This window comes from Macrotis lagotis, chromosome 1, assembly GCF_037893015.1.
Source record: "Macrotis lagotis isolate mMagLag1 chromosome 1, bilby.v1.9.chrom.fasta, whole genome shotgun sequence".
NCBI classification, from domain to species: domain Eukaryota; kingdom Metazoa; phylum Chordata; class Mammalia; order Peramelemorphia; family Peramelidae; genus Macrotis; species Macrotis lagotis.
The window spans coordinates 74,088,664-74,104,756 of record NC_133658.1 but is presented as its reverse complement, the minus strand read 5'-3'; the positions used below and the strand labels follow the sequence as shown (position 1 = coordinate 74,104,756).

The following is a 16,093-nucleotide window of genomic DNA, read 5'->3' as shown; positions in this document are numbered from 1 at the left end:
AATTCAACTCAAGTGCTGTGTCCTATAGGACTCCTTTTGTGGGCTTTCCAGCTGCTAATGAAATCTCTTCTAAGGCTATGTTGTACCTAGTTATATTTATTCTATATATACTAATTTAGGTAATTGTTGGTTCCACAACTAGAATGAAAGAAACTTGAAAACAGAAACTATTTTTTAGTTTGTTCTTGTTAGCCTAATACTTGTTTAGGGTCAGTTAGGTCGTACAGTGGATAGAGCAACAGATCTGGAATGAGGAAAATCTGAGTATAAATCTGGCATCTAATACTTAACAGTATGACCCTGGGCACATAACCGTGTTTGCCTCAGTTTCTTCATCTGTAAAATAAACTGGAGAAGGAAATGGCAAACCACTACAGGCTCTCTGCCAAGAAAATCCCAATGGCATCATGAAGAGTTGGAAATGAATAAAACAACCGAACAGTGCTTATTTATCACTATGTTTGGCAAAGAATAAATACTTAATGATATATGTTGATTGATTGAATGAACTAATTATAGAATGCTGGTCTCTGCATTAGGAGAGAATAGCTCTGAATCCCAGCCCAGACACTTCATAATATTTTAAAATAATAACTGGAAGGGACTTGAAGATTATCTAATTTAGCTTTCTAAACTGAGACTCAGAAAGCTTAAATGATTTATCCAAGGTTTCAGAAGAACTAAATAAGAGAATTTAAGGCTTTTGATTCCAGAGTCAACAGAATTTGAAATTTGAATGGACCTCAGAAGTTATTTACTTCAATCATTTCATTTAAATTTTTAAAAAATAATTAGAATTTCATTGATTTTTAAATTGATAAATATTTAATTCTCTTTCTTCTAGCATCCTTCATTGAAAAATTAAAAAAGATAGAACATTTGAAACCAATATGCATAATCAAATGAAAAAGAAAATCCTACTTTGACCATGTCAAAATGTATATTTAATTCTGAACCTTGCATCCATCACCTCTCTATCATGAGGTATATCATGTTTCATCATCAGTCCTATGGATTCATAGTTCATTATTGCATTGATAAGTGTTCAGAATTCTTCCAAAGTTATTCATTTTGATCATGTTTTTATTATATATAAATTGTTCTCATTTTACTCTACCCATAAAAGTTTTTTCAGCTTTATGCAAATATTTCCATGTTTTTCTGATGAGATTACAGTAGAGAGAGTTCTGGGCCACTTAGAAGGAAGATCTAATCCATGCTTAGACACTTACTAGCTGTGTGACGCCATACAAGTCTCTTAACCTCCGAATGCCTCCATTTCCTGAATTGTTAAATGGAAAATAATAGTGTTTACCTGTCAGAGTGAGTATAATGACATTTTAAAATTGCTTAGCAGTGTCTGGCATATACATAAATGATGACTCTTCTTGCTCATTCCCATCCTACTTTTTTATATTGCCATAGTTTTCTCAACCAGATTTTGTGGATGATAATGGCCCCTAACTCATATAGTTTTGAGATTCAAATGTAAAAATATATACAAAGCATTTGCAAATCTTAAAAGTGCTATATATGTGAGGTATTAGAATTGTGTCCTTGAGAAGATGGTGAAGCTCACTTCTGCTTTAGTTATTGTAGTTGTATTAATGAGGGGAAAAATTTGAGGGAGAGTAAATTCCCAAGAGTGTAATCATTATCATCATCAAAGCTCATATTTATGTAGCATTTTACAGTTACAAAGTACTTTACATATATTATTTCATTTCATACTCATAACAATCCCGTGAAAGCAAAAGTATTATTATCTTTATTTTCATATAATCATAATATGTTAGAGCTGGAAAGGACTTCAAAGATTATATAGTCCAATCTCCCCATCATTTTTATTTTTTTTTAATTTTTAGAGACTACTGTAGCTTCAGAAGAGCAAATGTTTTGCCTGAAGTCACATAGTTAGAAAGAGAGCCATGACATGACTAAAACCAACCTAAAGCCAAAGTTAGATGCTTAGGTATCTCTCCATTATGCCATAATAAACAGATTGATATTGTTGATATCTTATTAGGTAAGTACTACACATTTTTCTTTGGTTGAATGGGAATTACAATAGTGGCATAAATCAGGGTTCCTTTCATCTTACTGTTTGTAATCTAATGAAGAGACAAAACCTACACTCATAATACATAATTAAGAGGCAAATTTATTTGCAGATTTGAATTACTTTTGGAGTTCTAGAGAAGAAGAAAATCAATGTACATTGAAATAATTAGCAAAGACTTCCTAGAGGATGCAGGGAAAAGAGCTGGACCTTGAAGAATGAGTAGGAATTGGAAATGTACAAGCTAAAAAGTCATTAAAAAGGAAGGATAGACTTGTAGTAGAATATTCTGTTGCTTTCTATTTCTCTATATTGAACAATGATGACAATTTGGAAAGACTTAATTTAGTGATCAAAACAAAAGTCATATCTACAAGATGCAGTTTCAGTGTCAATATAAAGCACGGATACTTATTGAAATTTTATCCTAGCTGTACATATTTATATTGTTGAAAGATTTTATTTTGAGTTTTACAAATTTACCCCTATTCTTGCTTCCCTCCCCCAAACCCCCACAGACAGCATCTATTAGTCTTTATATTGGTCCATGTTATGCATAGATCTACATTGAAAGTGTTAAGAGAGAAAGCATATCTTAAGGAAGAAAAATAAAGTATAAAAGATAGCAAAATTACATAATAAGATAACTTTTTTTTTTCTAAATTGAAGGTAATAGTCTTTGATCTTTGTTCAAACTCCACAACTCCCTCTCTGGACACAGATGGTATTTTCCATTGCAGATAAACCAAAATTGTCCCTGATTGTTGCACTGATAGAAGGAGCAGGTGCATCAAGGATGATGATCACTCCCATGTTGATGCTAGGGTGCACAACCTGCTCTTGGTTCCACTCAGCCCGCTCAGCACCAGTTCATGCCAATCCCTCTATGTTTCCCTGAATTCCCATCCTTCCTGGTTTCTTTCCTTTTTTGGTTAATATGAATTTATTTATACATTACTAAAATATTCTTGTTTAAGAATAAACCAAATACCCCCTCCCCCCCAAATATAGGACTTCATGAAAAATAAAGTAAAGGAAAGAGAAAAATTGTGTTTCTATCTGTGTTCTGATACCATGAGCTCTGTCTCTGGAGGATTATATTCTTTATCATAAATTCATCACAGAAGTTACTTCCATATTTGTCCACAGTTACTGTTTCTGATTGTAATTCCCTCTATCCATTCATGCCCACTCTGCCCCTCTTTTAATATGTGTTATAGGATAGCTAAGTGGCACAGTGGACAGAGCACCAGGCTTGGGGCCAAGAGTTCCCAAGCCCACATACCACCCCAGAGACCCAGCAACCACCTGGCCCTGTGGTCCTGGACAGGCTTCCAAATCCCAGCACCTTGTAAAAAGTGAGAAAGAAATGTGTTATATCTGACATTTCTCTCCTATGATCTACGCTGTCCTCTATCACCCACATGCCCCCTTCTCTCCTTTTTAATCTACATGCCTATACCATATTGAGTGTGTTTCCTCTATGAGCCATTTCTGATGATAATGAAGGTTCCCTTATTCCCCCTCACCTTCTCCCCTTCCATAACATTGCAAAAGCATATTGAAAAAAAATATTTTATATGAAATATCTTAGCCCATTCCACCTCTCCTTTTTCTTACTCCCCATACATTTCCCTTTTAGTTATTGACTCAATTTTTACACTATATCTTCAAATTCAACTCTCTATTGTGCTTCATCTATAAAAACTCCTACAAGCTCTGTTAAATGAGGAGTTTCATATGAGTGTAATCTGTATCATTTTTCTATGTAGGAATACATGCAGTTCATTATCATTAAGTCCCTCATATTTTACCCATCTCCTCCACTCTGTATGCTTCAACTGAGTCCTGTATTTGAAGATTAAATTTTCTTTTCAGCTCCAATTGTTTCAACTCTCTCCTGTGTTTCATCTATACAAGCTCCTTCTACCTGCTCTATTAAATGTGAAGTCTCATATGAGTATTATCAGTATCATTTTTCTATGCAGGAATACATGTGGTTCATCATCATCATTAAGTCTCTGATAATTTACCCTTTTCGTCAACTCTCTCTATGCTTCACCTGAGTCCTGCACTTGAAGGTCAAACTTTCTATTCATCTCTGGTCATTTTAATAGGAACATTTGAAATTCCCCTGTTTCGTTGAAAGTCTATCTTTTCCCCTGGAAGACGCTGTTCAGTTTTTCTGGAAAGGTGATCCTTGTTTGCAGTCCAAGCTGTTTTGCCTTCTGGATTATTATATTACAAGCCCTATGAGCCTTTAATGTAGTTGCTGCTAAATGCTTTGTGATCCTGATTGCAGCTCCATGATATTTAAATTGTGCCATTCAGGCTGCTTGTAATATTTTCTCTTTGACTTGGGAGTTCTGGAATTTGGCTATAATATTTCTGGGGGTTGTTTTCTTTTGGATCTCTTTCCAGGGGAGATTGGTGCATTCTCTCAATTTCTATGTTCTTCTCTGCTTCTAGGATATCAGGGCAATTTTCATGTAGGAATTCTTTAAAAATAAGGTCAAGGCTTTTTTCCTGATCATGACTTTCAGGTAGCCAATAATTTTTAAATTATATTTTCTGAATCTGTTTTCCAGATCAGTTGTTTTTTTCAATGAGATGTTTCACATTTTCTTATAATATTTTCATTCTTTCAGTGTTGAAGTATAGTATCTTGATTTTTTGCAAAGTCATCAGCCTCCTATAGCTCCATTCTACAACAGAAGGATTTGTTTTCCTCAGAGAGTTTTCTTGTCTCCTCTTCCATATAGTCAATTCTTCTTTTTAAAGCATTCTTCTCTTCAATAACTTTTGAGCTGTTTTATCCATTTGACCTAAGTTTGTTTTTAACATGCTATTTTCTTGAGCATTGTTTTCAGCATTCTTTCCTGCATTTCTCTTTTATTTTCTCAATTTTTCTTCTATCTCCCTTACTTGATTTTCAAAATCTTTTTTTTGAGCTCTGTTATAGTCTGAGCCCAAATTCTAATTTTTCCTGGTATATTTATGTGCAGAAGCTTGTACTTTCTCATCTTCAGATTGAGTATTTTGATCCTCCTTGGGATCATAAACAAAATAATTGTCAATTGTCAATTTTTGTTCTGTTTACTCATTTCCCCAGCCTGTACCTGGTTTGGGGGTGCTTCCAGAGCATCTGAGTTTTATTGAGACACCTCCACAAGGACCTCAGTGTGTTTGGCTCTGACTGCTCTCCTGGACTCTGAACGACCACAAGTGCACCCCTCTGTCACAGGGCTGAGGGCAGGGGTCCCTGTTCTATGGGTGGCCTAGACTGAGATCAGGAACTGAATGTGGTCAGAGACCCAGAGTCCTGTTCCAGGAACAGGGAACAAACCTTGGAAGTCTCCCTTCACTCCCTTTTCTTAAAGTAGCCTGAGCACTCAGGGAACAGCTGCCTAGAGGCTCCTGCTTCAGCTCTACAGGCCTATTTCAGTTTCCTGCATCTGGGCATGCTGAGTGCCATGGCCGTGCTGAGCCCCATGACCAGCTGAGGGCTTGGGCTTCATGTTCGCTCTGGCAGAGGTTTCCCTGCTGATCTTCCAAGTTGAGATTAGTGCTCCCTGGGTGTGTTTAGTGCTCCCAGGGGTGCAGGTCAGGAAACTGCTTCTACTGCCCAGAGCCAGGGATTCCAGGCACCCTGGGGCTGTTCCTGGGACGATGAAGTTTCTTCACCCTGGCAGGGCCACCTTATTTTCCAGGTTACCTTAGACTGGAGAATTGCCTCACTGGATTTTTCTGTGGGTTCTGTCTCTCCAAATTTAGTTCAAGTCACAATTTTAAGATTTTTGAAATATTTTGGAGAGGCTCTTCTCCTACCACCATCTAGGCTCTGCCACTTGTACATAATTCTTAAGACACAAAAGCTTTATTTGCTGTGTCACAACAACAAAGTTATGAGTAGAATTCCCTTTAGATATTGCTTTCTTCCCAATTTCTTTTCTTTCATAAGAGTGAGGTAAATGTGTCATTCAAATCTTACAAGGTTGGTATAAGTTTTTCATCACAAGCAGTTTTCAGAAGAAGGACTCCAGACCGACACCTAGTCTACTCTTGGATTTTGTAGTTAGGAATCTCCATGAAAATCCTGAGATGAATGAATATATAAATGAATTTATGGAGGAAACTTTTATGAAGCAGTTACTATGAGCAATATTGGACGCAAAAAAAATTAATGATATCTATTGTATCCACAAGGAGCCTATTAATTCACAAAGAGAGATGAAAAGAGTATGCGTCCTGATACTATTGTGGTCTATAATCATAACTTCACATTTTTATCATTGTCCCCAGGTATTGTTCCTAAAAACAGTGGATTGATATTTTATATAGTCTCAGAAGAAGAATTTTGGACCATTAAATCAAACATTGGCCAGACATATTAAAGATTGTTAAAGATTCAAATATAAGGGAAAAAAAGTAAACAAATAAACCAAGAACCATTTATGAGGGATAAATTTGGATTAACTGAGACTTCAAGAGAGATAGAGAAGAAAAGGGAGAGCCTTCTAGACCTGGGGGATAGTGAAAATGCAAGCAGTGGTGAGTTGGAGTAAACTCACTGAAGCACAATCTTGGGCAAGATTTTCAGTGCATTCATAAATATAGAGGAGAATTAGGTACAAGACTAAAAAAATAAGAAAGGGGCAGATTTGTGAATTGTTTAGTTAATTATTTAGTTAAAAACTAAACAGGGGATTTTATATTTGACATTGGAGGCAATAGAAAGTCATTCTAACAAATAATTAATTCAAGTTGAGTCTGAAAAATATAATTTATATCTCTTTTTCCAATCTCCTATTCATAACTTCTCAAATTTTGCATAACCCCAGATTGACAATATGTTTTTCCCATATTTACATGGCAGTCACTTCCACCTGATGACAGTCCCCAAGCTAATACACAGGGCAAGTGTTACCCTGGCTCCATGCAGATTTGTTTATTCTTGACAGCTCCAGCTATGAAACCATCCCAGTAAAATAAAGAAAAGGCCATTCATGGAGGTCTCCTTAAATAGATGTCAACAGGAGCTTTTGAAACAGTAGGATGCTAAAGACCCAAGTGTAATCCTTCACCAGCTCTCACGAGGCAAAGTAAATATGCATCAGTGCTGCTGTCTGTGCCCTCACGCAGATATTAAAAATGGAAAAAACCTATTAACTCATCACTTCCAACCCCCGCAAGTTCAGGAAAAATGGTTCTAAACACGCACTCTGCTTGTCACTTGTCAGTAACAAGTCAGCTTGTTGCGTCTGGAGTAATACTTTATAAAGCCCCGAGCTGCTTGCTTCCCTCAAAATGTTGGAGTTGATGAACTATGAAAAAGCACCTTTGGATATGGCACTCTTAATGAGAGTAGGGAGGTTTCTGCTATAAAGAGTGGATAAAAGAAACAGTTAAGGGCTTGACTGACATGTTCTTTTCCATAGGTACAGATCACAAGAATACCTGAACATCTGCCTTACCCTGATGCCAAGCCCCCATATATACATTATATATGTACATACAATGTGCAAATATAGATATATACTTATAAAATACTTATAAATTTACTACACTATATACTATATATAAATATACTATAAAATACTTAGGAATATATATATAAATTATAAATATATATACACTATATAAATATAGTATAAATACTTAGAATGAATTCTATGCTTATAAAAGACACACACACACAAATTTTTGTTCAGTATGTCTTACCATTCAGGACCTCATTTCAGTTTTCTTGACAAAGATACTGAGATGGATTGCCATTTCCTGCTTCAATTCATTTTATAGATGAAGAAAATTGAAGCAAACAATGAATTTTCCAACAGAGAAGTGTCTAAGGTCAGATTAGTACTCATGAAGAGGAGTTTTTCTGACTTGGTTCCAGGATTTATCCACTGTGCTACCTAGTTGCTTATATAGGTGTGGACATGAGCACACACACACACACACACACACACACACACACACACACAGACGGAGTCAAATATATAGAGATAGAGATAGAGATAGAGATAGAGATACAGAGATAATATACATACAAATGTATGCATATATGCATTATTTATCTTTTAAAAAATCTGCATGCTAATAATTTTATTTCAGGAAACTTTCAAGATTACTTACATAGCTTCACATCATTTCAGAATTAAGATGGTTAATAGAAAGTGAACATTGTTTTCTCAGAGCAGATTTATTTTATAATTTATTTCAGATGTCAAACAAAGATATTATATATTAGGCACCCAGGGGATAGAGTAGTCAGGAACAACTGAATTTATCTATGCTCGCAAACATATGCTAATGCTTCCAAGTAGGTAGATCTAATACTTTCAAAGAAGAAATAGGTAATTTTGGTGGAGGAAGACTAGTGACTGAAGTATTCTGGGAAAGTATAAGTTAACTAGCCATTATTATGTACTTACTGCATTCCAGGGATATATAGGATATGGTCATTCTGGTGATCTTTCAGGAACTAACACTTCAGAAATATTTTGCTATAAGTTTATATAGTCTTATTCTTATAGAGTACCAACGAAGTCCAACACTGAAACTATTAGAAGACTTTGTGACTTGCTATAATTTGTACTCTCCTGTGACAACTTTAAAGACTATAATTGAAATAGTAGTCTATACTATAGTAAAACATAATCACAAAAGTTCAGTAGTATAGGACTTTGAGGTCATACATTTTTAACCATGATTAAATTGGAATTTTCTCTATAGTAAGGGTCCTTAACTTAAGATTCATAGATGCCCAAAGGGAACTAAGGATGTACTTCAAGAGCTTCAAGAAAATGAATGGGAGAGGAAAATGTATCTTTATTTTTACTTACCTTAACTAAAGCTCAGAAATTATTTCAAAGATTATTTTTTAATTATTCTGAGAAGAGCTCCATAAGCTTCACCAGACTGTTAAACAGAAACATGATGCAAAAATAATTTAGAGTTCCTGCTCTAAATTGATTCCAACAAATAGTCATGAAGTTTTTAATTAATGACCCCTGGGGGTAGAGATACTCCATACCAGTTTGAGTTAGCTCTAATTATTAGTAAGTTTTTCCTTAAATAATTTGAAATGTACTTCCCTAAAAATTTAATCAGTGGTCCTAATCATGTCCTTTGAAACCAAGCAAAAAAAAATCTATTCCCTCTTAAAACCCTTAGAAATATCTGTCAAGATCCTCACAAATGTTACAATTGTTCTGTAAATACTTGGACATATCTATCAAGTTCTTCATAAATGTGTACTTGTCCAGTCTATATTTACCCAGTAACCTCAGTTGATCATTATATGGCATTGTCTGCAGGCCTAAATATTTTGGTTGCCTTCTAGATCTAACTCAGCTTCTTAATCTCCATTCTAAAAACAATAAAAAAAAGTTTGTTAAATGCCTACTAAGTACCCAATCATGAAGAGTTTCAAAGGCCAAGTTCACATTTTGTCCTAGAAATAGTAAAGGACTCAGAGGAATGATATGGTTGGATTTGAGCTTTAGAAATAAATATTTGTAGGGCAACAAAGTGGTGCTGTGCAAAAAAATGTGGGACTTCGAATCAAGGATGACTTCAGTTTAAATCTGAACTCAGACACTTAAGTGGATGTGTGACTCTGGCCAAGTCACTTAATGCTTTGTACTTCAGGTTCCTCATCTATAAAATGAGCTTGAGAAGGAAATGGCAAATTATTCCAGTATCTTTGCCAAGAAAAGACCAAATTGAATCAAGATGAATTGGCCAGGACTGAAAAACAACTGAACAACTGAATTCTCTCTCTCTCTCTCTCTCTCTCTCTCTCTCTCTCTCACACACACACACACACACACACACACACACACACACACACACACAGACACTCATTAACTTGTTCTCTCATATAATTAACAAGACTAAATGGATAACTGAACACTAAAGTATAGAGAATGACTTCTATTTTGGGAACCTAAATGACTAAAAAGTGTTGGTAGAAATAAGTTAAAAATAAGAGTAAGCTTTTTGGGAAAAGAAAATGTGTTTACTTTTGAATATGTGTTGGAAATTTCTAATGGGCAATTAGTGATGAGGACTAGAAATCAGGGCTGGCTATTGCATTTGGAAGGCATCAACATCAAAAGGATCAGGAAAGGCTTCATGTAGATATGACTTTTAAGTCACATTTCACTTGTGCTTTAAAATTTACAACCCACATTCTTAACAACACTCCTGTGGGACTGAGAGGTCAAGTAATATTATTCCCTTTTATAGATGAGCAATCTGAGATTCAGAGAGGGAAACTGACCTGTGTACAACAAATATAAGAGATACCCTCTAGGTCTCTCAGTTCCAATTTGCTAAGGTAGAGTGACTGGAAAATTTTTTCTCTGTCAAGGGCAGTATCTTCAGTCTGATCTAGAGAAGACTGTGAGTCACAACACCTTTCTAATAAGAACCAATAAATGCATAAAATTCTTGTCTAATATTAAATTTATTACATTGACCCCTTTCTTCTCAATCACTACTTAGTTTCTTTCTCTTTAATATCAATTCACTTCAAGCATATTATATTCATTTCCATCATGAATGACTTCTCTGTTACAAATGAACTTTTTTTAAGCATTTCTATATTCCCAGAATGCATAAAAGTCACATTCATGCTACAACAAAGAGACAATTGGGAACTATATACTATAAGTTTGATGAGTCATTTTGTCATCACTCACAACAATAGGGATACATCAAAAGGAATGGAAAGAAGTCCAGAGAAACTTCCAGGGGTCAAGATGGTGGCATAAACATCACTATATTATTAACTTCCAGGCAACCATAAAATAGTACCCCCAAAATAAATCCTAGAACAGTAGAACCGACAAAAATGGGCTGAAACAATCTTTTAGCCTAAAAAATGTAGAAGATTTTTCAAGAAAAGTTTATTTCTTTGGAGTAAAAAGGGAATGCTGACACAGGAGTGTCCCGGATAGTCAGTAGGAGATCCTAAACCCCAGAGGTTTTGGTAGAGCAGAGGTGAAGTAGAGAAACATCGACACCAGAACACCCCAAGTTCTTCAACATAACCAGAGAAACTGGCAGATTCCAGATCCAAGAACTGGTATGTGCTTCAGTATAACCCTTAACAAATGGAGAACCTCCATCCAGTAACTGGTTCTAAAGTGCTTCAACATATCCCCAAGAAAATAGTTTGGCACCAAGTGGCATGAAACTGTATGCTTCCATGCAGCCTGGGGAAATACAAAAGCATGCACCAGCCTCAGCATATTTCAGACACCAACACTAGGATCCTGGCTCAGCACCAGATAAGCTGCTAGAACCCTAAGGTCTCCAACACCTCCAGTCACCTCTGACACCACCAGAAAAAGATGACCCCCCACCATGGGACTCAAAGGCAACATCAACATAGCATCAAGTAAAAAGACAGGACCTGGAGCCCCAGCCTCAGGAACAAGAAATCTGAGACAGTGCTCTTTCCACACTAGCGCAGATCTCAAATTTAAAAGAAAGGAGAAAAAGTCCAAAAAAAGGAGAAGAATCAACAAAATATTAGGCCATAAAAAGTTATTACAGTGACAGGGAAGATCAAGACACAAGCTCAACAGAGGACAACAATGGCAAAACAACTATGGGCAAGACCCCAGACGAAAACAATCCAGAAAGAACTCATCTCATCTAAGAGCACAATAAGTAGCTGGAAAATCATATAAGAGAGGTAAAAGAAAAATTGGGGAAAGGAATGAGAATGATGCAAGAGAATTATGAAAAAAGAGTAAACAGCTTAGAAAAATAAAAAAAAATACTTAAAAAGTTGAATTAGAAAATGGAAAAGAAGATTAAAGAAATCCTCTGAAAAAAATAATTTCTTAAAAAGTACAACTGGCCAAATAGAAAAGTAAAATACAAAACCTCTGAGAGCTTAGAAAAACACCTCTTAAAAGTCAGATTAGGTTAATGGGAGTTATTGACTTGATAAGACATCAATAATCAATCAAACAAATTCAAAAGGATTGAAAAATTAAAGAATCTTAGACTATCAGAATATGTTTGTTACTTTATTGTTCAATTCAGTTGCAGTCTTCCCAAGAAGTCATCTTCTACTTTCATTTCCATTCTGACACTTGGATTCCCCATTTTGCTAAAGTTTTTTAATCTTACCAAATTTTCTTGCATTTCTAATTTATGCTACTTATACTTTCTTGTTTTTGTTGTTGCTGAATTTCAGGGGCATAGAATAATACATTGCTTATGTAGCATAGCAGCTAAATAAAATGATAGTATTAAAAATAATAGTAATTATAATTACTAAAACTTATATGGCACTTCAATATATGAAAAGGAATTTAAAATTTATATAATTTGATCTTGTAATTGTGTATATTCACATTTTACTGGCAAGGAAACAGAAATTCAAAAAGGTAAAACACATTTCCAAATAACAAAAGTATGGGCTTCTATTCTAACTCAGGGCTTTCTGACTACAAATTCAGCACTCAATTCATTGTGCTACCTTAATGTCTATTGATTGAATTGTTTAATCTTTAATCTTTAATAAATAGTCTTTCAGGAGGCAGCTCAGTGGATAGAGTACCAGCCCTGGAGTCAGAAGGACCTGAGTTCAAATTTGACCTCCATACACTTAATAATTCCCCTAGCTGTGTGACCTTGCCTTTACTTGACCTTGGGCAAGTCACTTATCCCATTGTCTTGCAAAAAAGAAAAATAAATAGATAAATATTTTGTCCTTGCCTTTGAAGGATTTCAAAATTTTGCCTTAAAAATCATATATATATATATATATATATATATATATATATATATATATGTATATATATATATTGTATCATCGTATCGTGTCATGTCGCGTCATGTTATGTTATGCTATGTTATATTATATTATATTTATTATATTTATCATATTGTATCACATATTATATGAATGCTTTATTATTTCAAAGTACTGATTTTTTTACATCCAGGTAGCTTGATAAAAAAGTCTGAAACAATTCAGGGTAGTGTAAGTATGAAAGGATAGGTATTTTCATTTTTGTTGTCACTGTTGTTCTTTTCAATAAATAAAAAAACAATTAAGTACCAATAATAACCAGTTCAATTAAAAAAAATCAAGTAGAAGAAAATGTAAAACACAACTGGAAAAAAGTTGGAAAAAACAACTGATGAGGAAAATAGATCCAGGAGAGACAATGTCAGAATCATTGAATTACCTGAAAGTCCTATTCAAAAGGAGGACCTGAATTGCCTCTTTCAATAAATTATCAATGAAAACTGTCCTAGTATCCTGGAACCAGAGGACAAAGTAGGTATTGAAAGAATCCATCAATTCCTTTGGAAAGAGATTCCTAGAATAAACAATTCAAGGAATAATATAGTCAACTTACAGAGATATCAGGTCAAGGAAAAATACTACAAGTAACCAAAAAGAAACAATTAAATACCAGACATAATTAAGATACAAGGATTTGGTAACTAAAATATTAAAAGACCAGAGTCCTTTATAGAATATGGAACCTGATATTCCAGAAGGCAAAAAAGGTATGACTTCAACCAAGAATAATCTACCTGGAGAAATGAAGCATAATACTTCAAAGGAAAAAATGGTAATTCAATGAAGTAGGATTTCAAGCTTTCATGAGGAACTGAACAAATGATTTGATTTCCAAAATAAGGACTTAAGAGAAACCTTAAAAATGCAAATAAAAAAGGAATTCAATTGACCTGAAATGTTTAAATCCCTACATGGGAAAACTATATTTATAATCTTAAAATGGTACCTTTAATAATATAGTTAGAATAATTAATAAATGAGAAAGAGAAGTATAATGGTTACAGAAGGAAGGGAGAGGTAGAATGGGGTAAATTATTTCAAATGAAGGGGTGCTGAAACTATATTGTTGTCAGGAGGAAAATAGGAGGGTGCATTATGGGTATTGTTTGAATTACCCAAAAATGTAATTTTACACATCAGTAATGGCTCAAAAAGGGAATTATATACATAATCATTTGAATAGAAAAATCTGTCTTATTTATAGAAATGTAGAAGGGGAGGTCATTAGATGAGGTATCGAGGGTGAGGATGAAGCTGACAAAGGTTAGGACAGGGGAGATAATAAACAGAAGCAGAACACTATTAGATACAGGACAAATTAGATACAGGACAAATAAAAAAATAGGATGGAGAGATATAGTTATTAATCATAACTGTGAATGTGAATAGGCTGAATTCTTTCATTAAATGCAATTAGTTGAGTGGGTCAAAAATCTTAATCCTACAATATGCTGTATTAAAAAAAATACTTGAAGCAATGACATACACACACACGTACATATACACACACACCCACAAATGGCAAGCAGAAGTAGCAGAATCTTTTATGTTTCAGCTGAAGTGAAGCAAAACAAACAAAAAAGCAAATATAGCAATCCCTATTTCATATAAAGCAAAAGAAAACTATACCTAAGCAAGGGATAAGGAAGAAAATTATCCCCTGCTTAAAAGTTCCATAGACAATGAACTAATAATAGACAAACTAAACATATATGCGCCAAGTGGTATAGCATCCAAATTCCTAAATGAGAAATTAAGTAAATTTCAGGTTCATGACCAAACAAAATATTACAAAAATATGAAATAAAAATTATAATTATGATTATATTAAATTAAAAAAAGATTTTATTCAAACAAAGCCAATCTAATCAAAAGTTGAAGGAAAGAGGAAATCTGGAAAAAAACCATTTTTTTTTGGTAAGTGTCTCTGTTAAACGTCTCATTTCTCAAATATATAAAGAACTGAGGCAAATTAATAAGAACACAATCCATTTTCCAATTGATAAATTGTCAAAGGATAGAAGTAGACAGTTTTCAGATGATGAAATTAAATGTATCTATTGACAAATGTAAAAATACCCTAAATCACTCTCAATTAGAGAAATGTAAATGAAAACACTTATGAGGTACTGCTCAAAACTATCATTTTTGTTAATATGATAGAAAAGAAAATGATAAATGTTGGGTAATATGTGGGGAAAATTGAAATGCTGATGCATTATTGGTGAATTTGTGAACCTATTTAACCATTCCGTGGAACAATTTGGAACTATGCCCAAAGGGCTATAAAGGACTATAAAACTGTGCATGTGGGGAATAACACTACTAGATCTGTACCTCAAAGAGATCATTTAAAAAGGGGGGGGAAGACCTACATATACAAAAATATTTATATCGATCCTTTTCATGGTGAAAAAATATTGGAAACTGAGGAAACTGGAGAATGAGTGTACAAGCTATGGTATATGTATGGATACTGTTGTATAATAAAAAATGATGAACAGACAGATTATAGAAAAATATGTTGCAGTAAAATGAGCAGAACCAGGAAAACATTATACATAATATAAGGAACATGTTGTTGATGCTATGATACATGAATAACTCAACTCTTCTCAGCAATATAATGATCTAAAAACAAAGGACTCATGATGGAAAATAGTATCCACTTCCAGACAAAAAAACTGATGAAACTTGAATGAAGACTGAAGCATACTTTTTCCCTTAATTTATTCTTTTTTTATTTTTTCTTTTGATGTTTCTTCTTTCTTAACTATGACTACCATGAAAAAATGTTTTATATGAAAACACATTTATAACCTATTTCATATTTTTTATCATTTTAGGACAAGAAGAGCAGAAAAGGAGAGAGAAAAATTAAAAATACAAAATCTTGTAAAAATGTATGCAAAAATTATCATGCATTATTATTGGGGAAAGAATAAAATACTATTAATAAAAAAAAGAAATCTAGATTTTCATTGACTCCTTTCCCTTCTTTTATCCAACAAGTTCTTTTTTAAAAGTGGTCTCTATTCCATAAGGTGTTCTTTGACTCACACATGAAAATTTTTCCTACCTTCTCAAATTTCTCATAACACATCCTTTAGACCTCTCTTTTGGCCTTCAATCATGTTTAAGAAAGTCAATTTTAAAAACTGGAGGTGATTAACTTAGCAAGAAAAATTTTGGAG

The 16,093-nt window shown here is 34.1% G+C and overlaps 1 long non-coding RNA gene across 1 annotated transcript in view; it reads left to right on the top strand.

The window, feature by feature from the left end:
- LOC141513564 (uncharacterized) overlaps positions 1-15,827 on the top strand; it is a 123,201-nt gene extending 107,374 nt beyond the window's left edge. Inside the window, exon 5 of the long non-coding RNA XR_012475823.1 lies at positions 15,746-15,827. This is a non-coding gene — a long non-coding RNA (uncharacterized LOC141513564). The remainder of the gene's footprint in view (positions 1-15,745) is intronic.
- Positions 15,828-16,093: the final 266 nt, after the last annotated feature.